General features: G+C 41.9%; 1 long non-coding RNA gene across 1 annotated transcript; it reads right to left on the reverse strand.

Moving 5' to 3' along the window:
• Positions 1-7,728: 7,728 nt before the first annotated feature.
• Positions 7,729-13,045, reverse strand: LOC103641457 (uncharacterized). The gene is made up of 6 exons (XR_002749395.2): positions 12,118-13,045; positions 11,307-11,367; positions 10,179-11,194; positions 10,015-10,103; positions 8,008-9,928; positions 7,729-7,930 (listed from the first exon to the last, which is right to left on the reverse strand). It is a non-coding gene; the product is annotated as an uncharacterized lncRNA (long non-coding RNA).
• Positions 13,046-18,550: the final 5,505 nt, after the last annotated feature.

The raw sequence follows: 18,550 nt of genomic DNA on the forward strand, positions 1-18,550 counted from the left end.
GAGGAATCTGATGATGATACAAACTATAATGATCTCTTTAAGGGTTTAGATAGATGTAAAGTAGATAAAATCAACGAATTATTTGATGCCCTTAATGAGAAAGATAGGTTGTTAGAAAAACAACAAGATTTTCTTTATGAAGAACATGATAAACTTGTTAATGCTGAAAAATCTCTTGCTTTACAAGTTAAGAGAAATGAAATTCTTTTTTCTGAATTATTTTCTTGTATCGAATCTATGTCTAGCCTTAAAAGTTTAAATGCTGATCTAAGTGCTAGAATAGAAAAATCTAAGTATTGCTAGTTCCTCTGTGAAGCATGTGTCGATCTATAATAGGTGTAAAGATGTTGATATTGATGCTTGCAATACTCATGCTTCCACTATTCTTAAGTTGAATAATGATGTTGCAAATCTTAATGCTCAACTTAAGCCTTGAAAAAGTGAAAATGATAAAATAAAGTTTGTAAGGGATGCCTACACCATTGGTAGACATCCATCCGTTAAAGATGGACTTGGTTTCCAAAAGGGAACCAAGAACTTAACAAGCCAAAGGACTTCCAATCTCATCAAGGAGAAAGGAAAGGCTCCTATAGCTAGTAGCTCTCATTCTTCACATAGCAAAAAGAATCATGCCTATCTATATGCTCATGTTAAGAATGCTTCTAGTGTTGTTCATCATGATCATGTTGTTTTATCTACTGGTCATGATACTGCCTTTGATTCACATGACATGTTTGCATCCTCTAGCTCTTCGTATGCTCATGGTAAGAATAGACCTAGGTGCCATGCTCATCATGTTGCTTCCCATGCGCCTAAAAATGCATATAATGGTCCAACTATGCTTTATCATACTTATGATGCTTCATTTGTGCTTATGTGTAAAAATGATAATGTTATTGCTAGAAATGTGGGGCCCAAGTGCAAGAGAGGCAAGACTTGCATTTGGGTTCCAAAGTCTTATGTGACTAACCTTGTAGGACCCAACAAGAGTTGGGTACCTAAATCCCAAGCTTAAATCACCTTGCAGGTTTATGCATCCAGAGGCACAAGCTGGATTATTGACAGCGTAGGCACAAACCACATGACAAGGGAGAAGAAAATGTTCACCTCCTAAGTCAAGAACTAAGATTCCTAAGACACGATCATCTTTGGAGATGGGAATCACGACAAGGTCAAAGGTTAGGTAAAATAGCCATCACTACCGAGCATTCTTTTTCTAATGTGTTCATAGTAGAATCACTTGGTTACAATTTACTCTCTATAAGTCAATTATATCATATGGGCTATAATTGTTTATTTACAAATATTGATGTATCTGTCTTTAGAAGAAGTGATGGTTCATTAGCTTTTAAAGGTGTATAAGACGACAAGCTCTATTTAGTTGATTTTTCTAAAGAAAATGCCGATCTAGATGCATGTTTAATAGCTAAGACTAATATGGGGTGGCTCTGGCACCACCGTCTAGCACATGTTGGAATGATGAATCTTCATAAGCTTCTAAAGGGAGAACATGTGTTAGGACTAACTGATGTCTGTTTTGAGAAAGACAGACCTTGTGCAGCGTGCCAGGCATGGAAGCAAGTGGAAACTACTCATCCAGGTAAAAATGTGATGACAACGTCAAGACCACTGAAACTACTCCATATGGATCTCTTCGGGCTTGTTGCTTATCTTAGCATCGGGGGAAGTAAGTATGTTCTTGTTATTGTTGATGATTTCCCCCGCTTCACTTGGGTATTCTTTTGCTGGATAAAACAGAAACCCAAGGTACTCTAAATCACTTCCTAAGGAGATCTCAAAATGAGTTTGAGCTCAAAGTGAAAAAGATCAGAAGTGACAATAGATCTGAATTCAAGAATCTTCAAGTAGAGGAGTTTCTTGAGGAAGAAGGCATCAAGCATGAGTTATCCGCTCCTTAGACACCACAGCAAAATGGTGTAGTAGAGAGAAAGAATAGGACGCTCATCGACATGGCGATAACAATGCTTGGAGGGTACAACACGCCTGAGCGGTTTTTGTCAGAAGCTGTAAATACAACTTGCCATGCCATAAACCGGCTCTATCTTCATTGCCTCCTCAAGAAGACATCTTACGAACTCCTAACCGGTAACAAACCCAATGTTACGTACTTTCGTGTATTTGGGAGCAAATGCTACATCTTGGTTAAGAAAGGTAGGCATTCGAAATTTGCTCCCAAAGGTGTAGAAGGGTTTTTACTAGGTTATGATTCAAATACAAAGGCATATAGAGTCTTTAACAAAACTTCGGGTTTGGTTGAAGTCTCTAGTGATGTTGTACTTTGATGAGACTAATGGCTCTCCAAGAGAGCAAGTTATTCTTGATGATGTAGTGAGGATGAAGTTCCAATAGCCGCAATGAGAACTATGGCAATAGGTGATGTGCGACCGCAGGAACAACAAGATCAAGATCAACCATCTTCCTCAACATTGGTGCAACCCCCTTTTCAATATGAGGAACATGTACCTCAAGATGCAGGCATGAATCAAGGGGAGCACATGTAGAAAAGGATAATGAGGAAGAAGTACAACAGGCACCTCCAACTCAAGTTTAGGCCACCATCCAAAGGAATCATCGAGTGGATCAGACTCTGGGTGACATCAACAAGGGTGTAACCACTCGTTAACGTTTAGCTAATATTTGTGAACATTACTCTTTTTTTACTCTATTAAGCCTTTTAGGGTAGAAGAAGCCTTGCAGGATCCGGACTAGGTGTTGGCCATGCAGGAAGAGCTCAATAATTTCAAGAGAAATGAAGTATGGAGCCTAGTGCCACGACCAAAGCAAAATGTTGTGGGAACCAAGTGGGTGTTCTGCAACAAGCAAGATGAGCATGGTGTGGTGACAAGGAACAAGGTTTGACTTGTGGCAAAAGGTTATGTCCAAGTCAAAGGTTTGGATTTTGAGGAGACTTTTGCTCCTGTAGCCAGGCTCGAATCAACACACATATTATTGGCCTATGTTGCTCACCACTCGTTTAAGTTGTTTCAAATGGACGTGAAGAGCGCCTTCCTCAATGGACCAATCAAGGAGGTGTACGTGGAACAACCCCCTGGCTTCGAGGATGACAGGTATCCCGACCATGTCTACAAGCTCTCTAAGGCGCTCTATGGACTTAAGCAAGCTCCAATAGCATGGTATGAATGCCTTAGAGATTTTCTTATTTCTAATGCTTTCAAGGTTGGGAAAGTTGATCCTACTCTTTTCACTAGGACTTGTAATGGTGATTTGTTTGTATGCCTAATATATATCGATGACATAATATTTGGTTCTACTAATCAAAAGTCTCGTGAGGAGTTTAGCAGGGTAATGATGCAAAAATTTGAAATGTCAATGATGGGCGAGCTAAACTACTTCCTTGGATTTCAAGTGAAGAAAATTAAGGAAGGAACCTTCATCTCCCAAACAAAGTATACCCAAGACTTACTTAAAAGGTTTGGGATGAAGGATGCAAAGCTCGCTAAGACGCCAATGGGAACGGATGGACACTTGGACCTGGACAAGGGAGGTAAGTCCGTTGACCAAAAGGCATACTAGTCTATCATAGGTTCATTACTTTATCTTTGTGCTAGTAGACTGGATATAATGCTTAGCGTATGCATGTGTGCTCGATTCAATCCGACCCAAAGGAATGTCATCTTGTGGCCTTGAAGCGAATTCTTAGATATTTAGTTCATACGCCTTGCTTCGGGATCTGGTATCCAAAGGGGTCTACCTTTGACTTAATCAGATATTCAGATTCTGACTATGCCGAGTGCAAGGTTGATAGGAAGAGCACATCAGGGACTTGTCAGTTTCTAGGAAGGTCCCTAGTGTCTTGGAGCTCTAAGAAACAGACATTTGTTGCCCTATCCACCGCTGAGGCCTAGTATGTTGCCGCAGGCCAGTGTTGCACACAACTACTTGGATGAGGCAAACCCTCCGAGACTTTGGCTACAATCTGAGCAAAGTCCCACTCCTATCTGATAATGAGAGTGCAATCTGCTTGACGGATAATCCTGTTGAACACAGCCGCACTAAGCACATAGACATCCAACATCACTTTCTAAGAGACCACCAACAAAGGTGAGATATCGACGTTTGCCATATTAACCAGCTAGTCGATATCTTCACCAAACCTTTCGATGAGAAAATGTTTTGCAGGTTGCGTAGTGAGCTAAATGTCTTAGATTCGTGGAACATGGATTAATCTTTAACATACATGTGTTTCATGCCTTTGATCATGTTCTATGAAGCATTTCTATCTTTACTTGCTTATTTTTGGTGCTCAAGTTGTACAAGTCACCCCCGGACCTCACAAGTCCTTATGCAAATGATGCACATGTCTAGGGGGAGGATGTACTCCAACTTGACCCTTTTAGACTAATGTGTTTGCTTGAGTAAATCCAGGGGGAGCCGTTGGGATGCTTGTCATGTCTAAGTCCTCCCTCGCCCTATATAATCGGCCGAGACCGCCCTTGGCCTAGCAATCGAAGCCCGGTTATCTTCTCTGGAGCAGGCAGCAAAGAAAATCCTTGCCACCATGGGGGTGTTGGTGGGCGTCGTGCTTGCCACCGTCGAGCTAACCCAAGATATCTAGGGAGCTTCGACTCAACATGCTAGAGGTGACCGCGGCCTCACCGTACATATTTTGCTGTCGAGGTGAGGTAAATTCGTCGCAGGAGATGGGGTTTCGCCGTGAGCCCGCCGTGCCGCGTGGACAGCATCGCTCTGCCTCCCAGCCATCGGTAATGTCCCTAGGATCGATTCTATACGTCCTCTGCATTGTTTAGCACCTAGTTACGCTTCGAATCAAGCCCCAGCGTGACCGTTGGATGCTCCTCGATGATGTCGCCGCCACAGTTGGGGGTGTGCGGCTGTGTTCCACCACCGGGGGGGAGATGGTCTCTTGGTCGTCCATCCGGATTTGGGCGGTGGAGATACATCTTGATGTCCCTTCGCCCAATTAGATCTGGGGTGTCGATCGGGCGATGTGTGGGTGAGGTTAGATTTCGTTTATTTAGAATCACATCCGTTGATCCTTGATCCCACGATCGGTAGGAGTTACCGGTTCACATCTTGTACAGTCTAATCAGCATCATAGATCATCGATCCGACGGCTGAGAGTGATGGATACCCCTTCGGCCGAGCAGTTTTGCATAAGAGCCCCTGCCATTTTTTACATTCAACCCGCAGTCCACTTCAGGGTAAAGATCATCTCGGATTGGTCCTTTTAATTATAAAGAAGCCCCTCGACTTTCTCATTCTTATGGCTACAGTCCAATTTGATCTCGGATTTAATAAATTAAATTAGTAAATGATTCTTATGTATTAACTAAACCCTAAAACTTCATAAATTCATAACTCCTGTATTTTAACTCCTTTTTTATCCATTCCAGTTGCATTAATCTCATATTAATATTGTTTATCATCTAGTAACCATGTATTACCATGAAACGTATGATTAAAATCTTGTACCTCCTTTGCTTTAAAGTAGCCACTTAAACCTTCAAAAACTCATAACTTTAAAGTCATAACTCCAAATTTAGTTTGGTGTGATGTTAATTTTGCATATACCATGTTTGTTTGTATTGCTACGAGTAGCAGCGAGGTTAAAGATCTCGAGTCTAAGGCAAGGTGTGCCCTTGATCACTCCTCTTTACCTAATAATGTTCCTGTTAATCATAGTGACATGTTTAGGTTAATTTGAGGGACCTAATAGGCTTCCCTAGCATTGTTTATCCCATGCCTTGCAGACAAAAGAACTATTGGGTAGCTTTGCTAATGCTCTACCTGGTTTTGGGAAATTAATGTTACATTATGATCATGTTCCAGTTATGTTGTTGTTTTAATTATTGTTCATGAAAAGATCATTGTTTGGAACATGGAGCGACCACCCGAGAAAATAGTGCTACCACAAGGGTGGTACGGGACGCCCTTAGCTGACTAATTAGTAAAGCTAGTGGAGGACTACCTTACCTGAAATGGGCAAGAGCGGTAGATGAGTTACATATAGGGAGGTTCTCAGATCGATCATGCTGCGATGGCTTTTCGGACGAGGGATTCCTATATTGCCCTTCTCAAAAACCGTAGCAGGTTTTCTAAAGCTAGTGGAAGTTTGTAAAGGCCTCGTAGTGGATCCCTCGCCATTCACCTCGGAAGTGTCTAAGGGCCTTGCAAACCCCGGCTAGACGGGATACACGACTTGTGGGTAAAGATGCGCAACCTCTACAAAGTGTAAAACTGGTATATCAGTTGTGCCCACGGTCATGAGCAACTCGGACCCTCACATGATTAATCTATGGAATTAAACTTAATTTGCCATTATCATTGCATTGTGGGTGTTGTTATTAATTTTGATCTCATATTTATTTGGGTTGGTATCTACTTATACCTAGTAACTGGTAATAAAATTTTGACCAACTCTAAAAGCAATGCTCAGATGTAACCATCTCCTTTGGTAAGCCTTACACTTCACACGAGCTCCCACCTTTGGGGAGTTCATGCACATTATTCCCCACAACTTGTTGAGCGATGAACGTATGTGAGCTTACCCTTGCTGTACACACATCCCCTAGGTCCAGAACAGGTACCACTAGATGAGGCGCATGAAGGATGATGTGATTAGTTTGTAAGTGGTCAAGGTCGTCGTCTCCCAGTCAACTTTAGGTTGCTGGATCATTGTCTTCGTATGATATAATTACTTAACTATTTTGTATAGAACTTCATTATATATTAATGATGTGACATTCGTTTCTGTACCATGAGTCATAATATGTGTGAGACTTGATCCTAGCACACTTGGTGAAGTTCGCGCCCGGGTTTGGTGCTCCTAATTTGGTATCGCTGCTCATCTATGTAAGCTTTAAGAGATTGGAGTTCATTCGTGTCGCATACCTTAGGGGTAGCTGTAGTAAGTCAGAGCGAAGCCAGATCTGTCGCCCTTTGCCGAACGACTTTGTTGTTCCTGTACACTTTGAAGTTGGTCAGGAACTTTGTCTTTGCTTCCTTAATCAACTGCTCCTGATGCTCCTCGAACTCGAGCTGTTCTTCAGCCGACAAGGTTTACCAAGTCGGCTCTATGATATTGCTGGTGGAAATGTCAGAGCTATCTTTTGAACCGGCCATTGAGGGCCGATCTGATAGGTCTCTATGCGAATTTCCCGTTGGAGTCACCAAAAAGTGTGTTGGCGTCGATCCAGGCGCCAATCACTGCGATGACAACTGGCGGCGGTGCTTTCTATGGAGGCGCGGATGGTCCATGGCTAGGGACTGGATGGTCTACGACGTGGTGCAAGGGATGGTTCCCTGCCTGACGAGCCAGATAGTCCACGCGTCCGCAGGATAGGCGGAGTTTGCCGGCGGCGCCTGGATCTCACTCCCGGGAAGGATCCCATCGGGGAGGAGAGGTCCTAGGCCTTGTCTAGGATCGACAGGCCACCCTAGACACCTCTAATCGACGTAGAGCCAAAGAGAGATGGAGAATTTGGGATAGAGAAAGGTTAAACTAGGGCTAAACTAGAACTACTCATAATGCATAAGGTAAAAACGAGATGTATATTGAGTATTAATTCGATTGTTTATGATCAATCGGTCGTAGTCCTCCATATATATACTAGGTGTATGCCCGTGCGTTGCTACGGAATCAATATTATGCAAAAACACTAATTATTATTCTATATTTTTGTTAGCATCACTAAAAATAGTTATTTACATACCTTAAAAGATATATAAGATTGTATATGTGCTTTGTCATTGATTAAAAAAATAAACAATGATAAATATGTAGAGAATATTAATCAACATCACAAATTAAAACATGATAAATACATAACTGACCCAAAGTTCATACATAACTGAATACATAGCTGACCCAAAGTTCATACATCAAGTATATTTCTTCTTCCTCGGTGTAATTTTCTTGACAAACTGCCTATATAACACAAAATGATCAATATATATCGATCACAAATGCCTAAATAAATCCAAAGATGTTGACGTTTTGCTCACCTTCTAGTCAATCGATTAGGGCTGCCCTGGAGAATTTTGCTGCACTTTCTTTCATATTTTCCTCAACAAGGACACCACTTCCTCAATTCTACAGATCGAGTATAGAAAGCAAGGATAAAAGCATCTTACTGTATGTCCATGGTGTCTGCTGAGATGGCTTCTGGTGAGAGGGGGGCACCAACCACAGTCTCTTGTATCAACATCTACAGGCAGTAAAGGCTAAAACAATGAGTAGTCTGCATTATCACAATATGAAGTGATGATACCCATAAGTGTAGCCACAAGCATGCTCCTCTCTTTACATGGATCTAAACCATCAAATGAAGATTTCTTTCTTAAAAACAAAATATGTTAGGTGCAATGAACTAATTGTATCTCAAAAAACAAGAGCCTAGAACATTATGACATTAAAAATCATTGCGGCTTCTCATAAACTAAAGTACACATGAGTATGATCATAAGATAGGCCACAAGCTATACTCACTCAACATCTGAATACTTCTGTGGAATAAAACTATTGCAAACTTGTACCAAAACGCATTATAGCAATCAACCATAGCCGATAAAATAGGTTGAAGACCTTGCATTACCATCTATAGTTTACAACACATGAACCAGCAAGGACAAGAAACATGAATGGAACTACTTAAACACTAATTTTAGTTGGCGTCAATATGAACTACCAAAAATGAGCGGCCTAGGTACATTCGAAAAATGAAGCATGACTTATGGCTACAAGCAAGAAAATCTAAAGAACAAGATGAACGCATAACACAGATTTTGGCTTTGATTCTTTGGAAGAATAAAGAAAACGATTTACAGGGGTGACTACAATATATGTCAAATCATATTCAAATAGCTGGATGTATCACACAATTAACATACTACTAAAAAATCTGTGATATTAGCCTAACTAACACAAGTGCTGCTAATCGAATTCACTAACCACATCCCTACCTAGAAGCCCCACAATCTATTCGTCTAAGTTTTTTTGTTCAACATCACATACTTGTGTTGCTAATGTAACAAAAAAAATTCACACGCCTCACAAACATTACAATATGATCAAAATAGACACTAACCAAACCTTGGAGGACTTTGTACTGCTAGTGAACACCTACTCTACTGCTATGCTGCTTACCCGAGACAGAGGAAATACACACGAGCAACTGTTGTGGACTTGTTGCAAAATAGCAAGGAAAGGTATTAGTAATAGCAAGCATAATTATAGGAGCTGCAAGTATAACAATGACAGTCTGCTGTTTAGTACCTTGCATGTATGAAATAAAAAACTATATAGGTAAAGTGAACAACATGTCGTTATGTAAATCTAGCAGACTATTGGATTGAAAAGAATTCAACTACAAGGACAAAGAATGAATGAAGAGGGCAGCAACACAATACCTAAATGTTCCAAAATGGTCAGATATGAAGGGATCAAGGAATTCAAATCAAGCTAAGAAATCCATCTCGAAATATAGACATATCAGGATTCAAACAAGACAAATTTCTTAGATTTTGACCAACAATTACTCAAATGATACACATGCATGTATAAAAGTTGTATCAATAGAACAACATTCCACATGTAATTTAATGCAAATTGATTTTGAAGCAATTGATGATATACTGTAAGCGCCATTGATGATCAAAGAACATTTCTAAAGATTTCTCAAATCTTACTATATACCTTATAAAAAGAAACAGAGGGAGTACTGGTTTCTTATTAGATTACTTGACGCAGCGAGATGTGAGTTCATGGCATAGAAAACCATAGAATTTGGTTAAGACAAACTGGCAAAGAAAGTCATTAAATGCAGTTAACAAAAGAGTGCAGTATGCATACCCGATAGATGATGTGTCCAGCTCCTTCTTTGAAAGAGTTATAGTGATCATAGAGACATGTCTTGTTGTCTCAAGCCTGCAGAGAGATATAATCTTGAACTCCAAAATTACAGGTTCATGTGCAGTTATAGTTCTATCCTAGAATAAAAACAAGTCACTTACAGAAGTAGGCCTTCTTCCAATGGCTCCCACATATCAGTAATATCAGTAGATCCAGTGGTGGTATTCTGATGGAGGCCAACAATCCTCCTCTTCACAGTAATAACAGTAACAATTAGAATCAAGTGATAAGTAATATTAGCAAGCACCAGAGCCATAAGGAGTACCTTGATCAATTCCACAACCATGATAGTCTTATTGATAGCCCTCCCCATGGCCTTGAATACAACCTCATCAGAACCATTGTCCTTAAAGAAATGTTATGGTGCAACTTATCAGGCACACAACACAACAAAAGTATATTGCATAAAAGCAGTAGTATCTCATAAAGTGAGGCCATGTGAAGACATTCTGGACACTCTTGCACACTTTGAAATTATAAAGCACAAAAAACTGCTTGAACAAAAAGACATCACATACAAAAATGGCAAAGAATAAATATAAGTATCCAACAAATTTCACACAAATTCAGAAACAGAAGTTGCTATGATTAATGAGCACTGGGGTCCTAATTTTCGAAAGGAGACACACATGGACCATATGACAAAAATGGCAACATGTTGACAGTAATAGTATTGCCACATCCACTGCATAACAAAAAAAAATAGTAAGCCAAGTACCAAATCATGACTACTAAAATAGGAAGGTGATTAGACAGTTAAGACAATAACAGTATCATATATTCTGCCTTTTTTCCGTGGCGCATCACATCACAGACATCATACACTTTTATTTGCCACCACATATCTCAGCGAATGTCTGAACGAAAATCTGGTCTTCTTTAGCATAACATACTTTGGGTTTTCATGGGCACATCAAAAAGCTCTTGCCATTTCCTATAATGTTGTAGAAGTTGCAAGTTTAGGGTGACATGCACATGACATCAGCTACAACAAGCTTAAAAAGAAGTGTCCCGAACAAACAAAGGTCAATAAGCACTGGTAAGCCTATAACAAGACTGAAGAATCTGTATCAAAATTCACTGAACTTCCCTATACATATAGGGTACAAGAAACTTTGATTGTCCACAATGATTATAGTCAGGATGAAATAATAACAAAAGACCATTAAATAAAAATTGTGGTAAGAAACATAAATGGGGTAACAAAAACATATATATTGTGAAATGTATATACCCGTGTACGTTTTGGAACTTGACATCCTTTAGCAGCAAAGGCTTATTCTGCCAGGAAAAAAGGGCAAGACCCATTCGGGTGAGCAAAACAATAATGGTTGGGATGTCAATAAACAGGATGACCATCAACCATATTTAAGAGTAGGATGATAAGTCGTACCTCTATCAAATGATCGGAAGATAGCTCCACGATGTCCATTGGTAGATAGTCATTGCCATTGCTGACATTTATTACATAAATATGCATTTTAGCTAAATATAAAAAGATAATGTGTTTTGAGAAGTCCAAATTCTAAATAACTCTAGGAAAGTGGTACTGTGGTAGCATACCTAAAACCCATATGCTCTTTGTTGGACAAGTCTTACTATTTTGGGGCCTGTGGTGACAGAAGGTATGCTATTATTGTCTGAAAAAGAAGCTGAGCCATAAAGTTGCAGCGGCAGAGCATATCATGCAGTTCCCAACAAACAAATCGATAGGATGCCAATGTTGCAGTGACAAACATCATTTCAAAGAAACAACCTTATAATTGTGGAAATTCAAAGTTTCTGAAAAAACGACTTGACATTGAGTTGGTAACATTATGTTTTCAGTGAGGTCAAAGTGCAAGGTGACAATAAAATGATGTAATTATCTATTCAACGCTAATACATGAGTGCTCCTTTCTATGGCCATGAAAATTATAGACTCACTTAATTATGGATCTAACTTTTGTTCTTAATAACACTAATGTTAACTATTCCATAATAAAGAGTTTGATGAGTGCCATGTGAAAAGATGGGGTTGCACTCATGGTCTGCAATTCTGTATGTAATAACTAGAGCAGCAGTTGGTTTGCTTCCACATCCTTGTTGCTAAAACTAACTCATAGGAAAGTAGTACTTCTATCTACTTTGAACATATAAACTAACAATTTGGCACAAGTCTGTTAGCTCATAGACCCAGACAGACAAGGAGTTGCAAATCTTACCGTCATCCTTGGGGCCTTTGAATAGCACGAAATGTAGCTTGACCACTTGCATGAAGGGGAAGTAGATCAATAGCCGCTTGTCCAAATCGCTGGCGAGGTACAGCCCCTCGGCATCTCTCTAACCTGCGAGATACAATCTAACATAATATATACAAATACGAAAAATACACCTGAATCAATAGACGAACTACTATCAACAAAGGACTGACCAATTCTGGTCTATATAACAAAGGCTTATCATCATCTTTCTTTCAGCAAATTAAGGAATAATTTATAAAATCTGAAGGCTATGATTATGCACTTCTGCTAACTATATCCAACTAACATCATAGACACCACCAAGCTCTTGCAAAGAAATCGAAAAAGCAACCCCCACAACATGTCCGAGGACTGGGATCTAGGTTGTGGTGGCCTGGTGGGAGAAAAAACCAATGAGAGGGGGGCACAGTGAGAAGGTTGGCCAGGCGTGGCGAACTGCGAGCTCCTCGCCTCTAGTGCCATAGAGTGCACCAGAGTGGCGGAGCCAAAGATGATGCCACAGGGACAACTCCTCTTGCGCGCAGGCGCCAGACATGGTGATGTTGTAATCGCGGCGTCGAGGGACACTATGCGGATCTCTAGCGGTCCCATGGAGTGGTCAAGGCTCCGGCACCGCCGGTACACGGCGTTCAACCCGGCCTCCACCTCGGCGCAACATGTCGCCTTGACGCCATAGGGCAGGCCATGGAATGCATCGGATCCACCATCCAGGGCGTCCTCTGCGTGAATACGGCGAGGTCGAGTCGTCGGCGGTGCGCAGGCAGAGGCGGGAGTCGCGCCTCCTCAGCCGCTGGGTCGCGCGCCAGGCCGAGGAGGTGCTCTCCTCCATGGAGCGCGAGGTCGAGCGCCACAACCGCGAGGCCGAGCTCCTCGCGCTCGCGCGCCTCCACCCGGTCTCCACCCTCGACCCTCCTCCTTCCTCCTCTCCTCGACCGCCGCGCCTCTGCCGCCGCGCCCGCAGGCGCCCTCCCTCAACGCGCCCTCCTCGCTCCTGCAGATGTGGCGCGAGCTCGAGCACCCCCGCACCGACGCCGCCCACCCCTTCGACCGCGAGCCTTACCCGGACAACGCCGACCGTGACCGCGAGCGCGTGCGCCAGATCAAGGGGATGACAGAGAAGGGGATGACGGGGGCGCGGGCAGTAGCACGGTGTCGCCCATGTGCACGACGAGGGGGTACACTGGTATCGCGGCTGTCGTGGCGGGGATGGCGGCGGGCGGGCGGGCAGTTCACGGAGATGGAGCCGCGGCGGGTGATTCGCGGGTGGAGGCGCAGCATGCGATTTGCGGGTGGAGGCGGGTTCCGCGGTGGGGGAGGCACGGGATTCGTGGCGGGGGAGGCGCGGGCGTGATTCGCCGCGGGGGAGGTGGCTGCTATGGCTGGTTCCGCGGCGGGTGGGATTCGCAGGCGGGGGCAGTCTACACTGCCCCCTTAATAGTTAGTAGAGATATATAAGGGGGTCTGGACCCGTTACAATCCATCTCCCGAGCTAATTCCGCAGTTTTAGCTAACAAATCACGTAAGAAACTTAGAACTCTAATTGATTATGCGCGGGCGCGGACCGTCCACACCACCAGTGCGGAATGTCCGGACCGCAGACCGTCCAGCCTCAGGACCGGACCATCCGCTCAGCCTTTTTTGTTGCCCAACACTACCATATATATATTCCTCAATTGTCGACAATGGACCTCAATGCTAGAGAGATAGAAATGGTTTTGCTTGTTTGGTAAGTCCATCGGACATGTACGTGCTACTGCTTATTTACTGATAATCCTAGATCATGCATGTATACACATGTTTGTGATTACACGTGCACGGCTTGATGTATACTAATATGAGCAATGTGTGTTTTGCTGAGTATCCGATAAATTATCCTGAGCAAGCAGTGGTAAGTAATCAGCAAATAAAGAGCCGAATTTCGGTAATGATATGCAACTTTTTCATGTCGTAAACATGCTATTAATATTTTTCTAGATTAAATTAGTGTCAAATCTACGTAAATTTCTAATAACACTATTGCATTATATACCCAGTACAAGTAACATCGTAAGCTTAGTTACATATACGTAACCTTTATTGCAGTAAATCCATATATGCAACAGCCCAGTATATCTTGGGTGCGGGGAGAGGGGGATGCTAGCTAGTATACACGTAATTTTGGAACCAAGAGAAGTTTCTTTTTCCGGCGGACTACTAGCCTAGTCAAAACGATGCACGAGGTTCGCCAACATTAGCTCTACCGTGGCCATCGCGAAATTCACCCCTGCGCACATCCTTCGTCCAGACCCGAATGGCAGGAACTCGAAGTCACTCCCCTTGAAGCTGACATGAACTATTGTTTAGACGATGTTTACTAAGTTTGACTACGTTAGTTTACTAAGTCAAAGAAAATAGACGGCATGCATCCTTATGATCGACAACTATTGTTTTGGGCAGCAAATGGGCAATATATATGACGATGTTCCCTAGCTAGGTAGCGGTGGACAAAAGGCTCACATAGTTTTCACCGAGAAGAGCAAAGCTACATGTGTATATATACACACACATATACATAGAGCACTATCATCGCCATAGGCTACTACGTTCTTCTCCTCCATATCCTCCTAAGGTTGTCACGTATTTCTTTGTTATTACTTATTGCTTTCAAAAATCTTCCTTTTAATATTCCATTACACTGTTGCTAGCAATAGATTAAGACATCTTCTTATATTTTGTGCATTAGATTAAGACATGTTCTTATATTTTGAAAGTACATGTAGTGCATTAGATTAAGACTTCATCGCCATAGGCGCTGCTTCGTTGGTATATGTAGTGCATTAGATGAAAACATCTTCTTATATTTTGAAAGTATGATAGCAATAGGTCCAAACAACATGCTGTGTTTCTATTGATTATATCCGATTATTGATTACTATTGGTACTACAACAATTTCAGAAGAGAGAAAAGCTAAGGCTAGTACGTGATCATGGCGGTTCCTGGAAAGACTTCGTGGCCCGAACTGATTGGATCTGAAATTGAACAGGCAGTTGACACTATCTGTACAGAGCGGCCTGATGTAAATGTCATATGTGAATTACAAGATGGCCAACCAGCCAGTACAGAAGTATGTACAACAGTATCTCCAGTTACAGGCGAAGACCCGCCTGTAACTGTTTATATCACCTACGTCGTCGACGATCAAGGTAATCAACAAATTACGGACCCGGCTCCCTATGTTGGCACCAATTAAATAATGCGAGCGAGGGTGACTTCTCAAGTTGCTTTCATGGTTGATTCCGTATATGTATTTGTGTGTCATGAATCAATTGAGTAGTGTCCTACTCAATATATGTAATAATAAACACAATGTGATGTCTTGTGTTGATGAGTAATGTATGTCATGTCAAGTATTTAAATATAGTTCTTTCAGGAGCAATTATGTCATTAGAAATTGGCAAGCAATACTTGACAGATTTATGGATGGTACCCAATATTGGTCTCCGATCATGGATTAAATAGCTCCTAGTGACGTACATCATTTTTAAGACATGATTAATAAAATTGACCGAGATGCTTTTACCGTATATACTATATACAAACCACTAGCTATAACCATTACTTATGGGTGTCATTGCTTGGCGCCTACATATACATGTGTCCTCCACTTCTAATAAGGAGCATCAGTAACACATATATCACTACCGGAGACGTGTGCTTTGTCGAGCGCAAAATATCTGGCACTGACCCGGCTCCATATATTGGCTAGGTTTCATAGCAAAGGCAACATGTATACATTTTTATGCCTTGATATATAAAAGGAAAGCATCAATTAAATAATGTGAGCAAGTGTGACTTCTTACCTTGCTTTCATGGTTGGTTTTATTTATATATGTGTCCATGTTGAATCTATTGATTAATCTCCTACTGAATATATGTAACAATAAACAATGAGATGCCTTTGTTGATGACAAAGGAATGTCCCTTGCATTATTTATATTTAGTTTTCTTAGGAGCAATTATGCCATGAGAAATTGGTGAGTACTACTGGTCGCACTTTTGGATCGTTCCCAATATTGGCATCGGGCATTCTGATCATGGATTAATGCTGCCCCAGCTTTTGATCCAATGCTCCTAGTGATCGAGATCATGTAATGTATATGAAGCATTAGTTATAGCCACTACTTATGGGTGTCACTGATTGTTGCCTACGTACATACACACCTCCACTTCTGATAAGTTGGATTAGTCATGCATATATACTATCCATATACTCTAGTAGTTTTGCTATGCATGGCGGTACACTGGCGCTCCAACTCACCCTCATACGCCGCCAGGTATCGGTACTGCGATACGTGCACCGGCTACCACCAAGGTGATGTGGTCATGGGTGCGATGAGGCGGGAGGCCACATGGCTTGGCAAAGATGGTGGAGGACTTGAGGCCTCTAGGACGTTGAGGTTATCGCTGGTGCAAGTCTGTAAAGCCAGGCAAGGTGGACCCACCAGGTGACGCTAGGTAATGCGGTGATGCTAATTGTCACAGCCTAGGTGTTAGCCACATAGTTGAGACAGTGGGTTCAAAAACAACAAGTTATGTCAAGTTATTATTTTGATCTAAATCTCACAAACATGAAGTGATGATATTGATATTGAAATCACTGTTTTGGGAATAATCCCAACCTAAACTTTAGGAAGGCAAAGACTAAACTCTTTTACACATGTGTTGGCTTGGTCAGGAATATACATGAGTAATGTTAAACATTCCTCTTTTATGTGCATCACATCGACTTGCATCTACCTTGACATGTGGAAAGTTTCATGAATTTGGAATCAATTCACATGGACTGATGAGTTGCATTCTTGCTTGAATTTCTTTGTTAAGTGAATGAGAAGAAGAGATGCCAACCAAACCTTGCAACCTTACTCAGACAACTCTATATGTACTCTAGAACCAAAGTCATGAAGGGTTCATGTTGAACAAGTAAATCCTGAATTTGAGCTTTATTATGACATTGCTTTGACCAAGGTTGAACTACATATTATATTAAAGATATGAAGTTTTACCTTTGTGCGAAGTTGAGGATTTGGATGTGTACAACAAATGTTATGCTTGGACCAAGTCATGATTCAGCTCCAAAGTGGCTCAAACAAGTGGGCTTAAGATGGGAAGAAATGCTACTTTCAAGACTTAGAATATTTTCTGGGTCTAGAAAAGATTTTAGACCATGTTGACGTCTCATGTTCGTTAGTTTTTGTTAAGAAACATCATTTAACCCAAATGTAGAAGTTGAAGGTAATCATTTGAGAAGAATGCAAAATATGGGATCGTTTTGATTCGGTTTGACGAAATTTTGACAACCGTTCTTAATCATTGCCAGTCCACTAACACTATTATCTTTGGGCATCTTTATCTTCTAATCCTTTGCTCTAGTGTTGTAACACCTCAAATCCATCAATTAAAATAATATATTAATAGTCATTAAAACTTAGAAGGGAGTAAAGTAAAATTTTAACCAAGTGCTTGATTTCATTTATTTTCGGGAGTGATTTTTTGTTTACTAATAATTGATTGATGCTTTTATTAATAAAATCCTTTATTTGAAACCAAATTTACTAACATGTGAACTTTGGACTAAAAATAAATATTTTAATTGTAAACAATTTTGGTATATTTATTATGATTTTTGGAAATATTTTAAAATATATTTATTTATATTTTAATGGATAAAAAACAAAAAATCTGAAACCCTAACTCAGCCGAAACCGACCAACTAAGGCCCAATCGGCCGCCACTCACTTCCCTTCCCTCACTCTCTCTTACGCGCGGGGCCCACCCACGGCCCCTTCCCCTTCCCTGTGCCGCGAGGACGCGTGTGTCCTGCGCCGCCCGGCCCCACGGCGTCCGTGCCCTAGCGCCCAACCCTATGCGCCCTAGTCGTGGCCCCTCACCTCCCAAACCGACGACGCCCTCTCCCCTTCGTCCCCTTCCCCTCCATCTCCATTGATGGAAGAAACGGCTGGCGCCATTAATGGCGGCCGCTGGCTCTCTCCCTCCCCGGGGCTCCCTCTCCGTCTCCCACTCTCTATAAATATCGAGGCCAAGCTCCTAGGACCGATTCCTGTGTCTCTCCCTCATCCCTCGCCCTCTCCTCTCTCTCCCTCGCTCACGTGCGCCGACTGGAGCTCACCAGAGTGCCGCCCGCCGCCATGTCGGAGCCCCTCCGCGCCCTGCTCGTCCTCGGCCGCGCCCTGCTCTTCCCCGGCCGAGCCCCCTCCCGTTCTTTGAGTTCGTCCGTGCGCAAGGACCAGTGAGCAAGGTTGAAGACAACACACATTTTATTTTATTTTCAAAATTATTTTGATTTATTTCAAGATTTCTGTAGCGATTTGTTGTTTTGTATTTGTATATACTATG

This window comes from Zea mays, chromosome 10, assembly GCF_902167145.1.
Source record: "Zea mays cultivar B73 chromosome 10, Zm-B73-REFERENCE-NAM-5.0, whole genome shotgun sequence".
Taxonomy (NCBI): Eukaryota; Viridiplantae; Streptophyta; class Magnoliopsida; order Poales; family Poaceae; genus Zea; species Zea mays.